At 45.0% G+C, this 2317-nt stretch overlaps 1 pseudogene; it reads right to left on the reverse strand.

The window, feature by feature from the left end:
• Positions 1-226: 226 nt before the first annotated feature.
• Positions 227-1586, reverse strand: LOC128512545 (insulinoma-associated protein 1a-like; annotated as a pseudogene).
• Between the last annotated feature and the right edge of the window lie 731 nt (positions 1587-2317).

The following is a 2317-nucleotide window of genomic DNA, read 5'->3' on the forward strand; positions in this document are numbered from 1 at the left end:
AAGTGAATATAATTTTATTGTTTAGAAAAGTATCATTCATTTAAAAAAATCAACTTCTTAAGTTGAAAATGTAAAAATGTACACCAGAATAAAACATTAAAAAACTGTAACGAATTGTAACATGATATAATTACATTTAATAAATAAAACAATAAATAAATCATATATAAATAAATAAATAATTAAATACAGATTTCTTTAAAGAACAAATGTCCAGCCTATAAACTACATTTTATGCATTGAGGTGCCTCATCCTGTAGTAATGAAATAAAAGAAGTTTTAAGGCACAGTCTGAGATGTGAGATCTTAGAGGTTCTGCGTGAGTAAAATCATTTGTCTGTTTTCTGTTGGATGATTTTTGTTGATGTGCCTGGTCAGCCCTGGAGATGAGAAGAAGTTTTCTCCGCAGAAGCGGCATGGAAACACGTCGGGCGTTTTAAGGAGTTTCCGGGAAACTTCCGAGGGATCTTCCTTTGGCAGGACGATAGCTTCGGGGAGATTTGCGACGTTGAGATCTTGCCGTAAACCTGCAGCTTTCCGCTCGTGAAGAGCGAGGTGCTTCCTCAGGTAAGCCTGTCGCCGGAACTTTTTGGCGCACTGAGTGCAACTGAACATCGCTTCATCCTCAGAGCCCGAGTCGGAGTGCTCGGATTGGGTCGTGCTGCTCACCGCAGTCGGGTGATTTTCTTCTCCTTTGGGTTTATGCCAGCGCCTGTGAGACGCCAGGTTAGCCGGGCAGCTGAAGGTTTTGTCGCAGTCGGTGCAGCGGTACTCGACGCGCACAATGCGCGAACACTTGTGGTGCGCCAGAGTGAGCGGGTCCGAGTATCTTTCCTTACACAGCTGGCAGATGAACTCACCCAAGTGGCTGCTCGCACCTTGCTTCGAAGCTTCCACTAGTTCTTCTTTAATACGGAGACCTAGAACTGGAGATATGGTGACTTCGTCGCGACTGGTCGCTTTTCTCTCTTTGCGCTTTTTGGGTGGCTTGATTTTGGAGTTGCCTGGTGGTGCAGGTCGTTTTGTTGAGCTGGTTACTGAGTCGACTTTCGTGCTCGTTTCAGGGAGAGACGGTGATACCGGAGATCCGTTGACCCCAAAACCGCCGAGGATGGGCTCAAGGAAAAGCTGATCGTTGTGTTGTGTTGATGGATATTGGCTTGTGTAACCCTCTCCGTCCGGGCGAGTCGGGCTGAGAGAAGGAGCGCAGATTCCTTCAGGCAGGCCTCCCATACACACCCGATTCAGTGTCCTTTGAACGAGGAATGAGGGAAGCGTTGTAGCGCAGAAAGAGTGATGCCCTGGACTCGGGAGAACATCCGGACTCGACTCGTCCTCGTCCCGCACCCTGTAGGACACAGCTCCGGCCTTTTTCGAGCGTTTTATCAAGAAACCCTTTGGCATGGTGGCGCTTGGCGTTTGCTCTGTGTTGATTTGCTCGAGTTCCCAGAAGTGTGAACTCCGCGGTACTTTTCTGAATCGATGCTCGCCGCCTCGCCCCTTTTAAAGTCACCGGGTGCGCATTGTGCGTCAGTTAGGACGCAGATGGCTGCAATCCAGACGTCAATAGCAGGACCTGGCAACATGATCCACCCTGGGGTCTCAGAGAAGAGGAGCGGCAGATGTCAGCTTCACCCCCACCTTTTTCTTCTCCTCCTTCTCTGGGCCATACACTCCGTCCCCCCGTCCCCCGTCCCCCCCGCCACACACACACACACACACTCACACGGCCACCACCCTACCCCCGACCACTTGCCCCGTCCTTGACGGTCCCTCACCATTATGTAGATCAGGGACTGCCACACTCCAAGATTATACAACTTTTTTATTCAACGCTCCCCTCTGGGAATCCATTCAACGTACACGTGCCGAGGCCCTGTGTCCATTTATCTTAACACAGGAATGTGTACGTGTGTGCGTGGGTGTGTGAGTGCGTGTCCGCGCGCGTTTAGGAGACAAATAAGCATAAATATTATTTTTTTACATTAAATATTACATTATAATTTATACGCATATTAACTGATGAAGAATGTATAGATATAGATATACATTAATTATATATTGTTTATCATTTAATTATGATCATTAAGCCAAATCTTTTTTTCCCCAATTAAATATTTGCCAAATAATATTTCCCCTCCAAAAATAAATATATAACAATAAAAACAATAATGGAACCATAAGCACATGTTATATTTTAGATAGAAAGATATAAGTTATGTAAAATAACAGTAGGCATACATAAAATTTAAGGTTTTTTTAACATTAGATATTAATTTCCAGTTATAGTTAGACTAGCTAAATAATAGTTTATATA

Source organism: Clarias gariepinus, chromosome 24 (genome assembly GCF_024256425.1).
Source record: "Clarias gariepinus isolate MV-2021 ecotype Netherlands chromosome 24, CGAR_prim_01v2, whole genome shotgun sequence".
Classification (NCBI taxonomy): Eukaryota; Metazoa; Chordata; class Actinopteri; order Siluriformes; family Clariidae; genus Clarias; species Clarias gariepinus.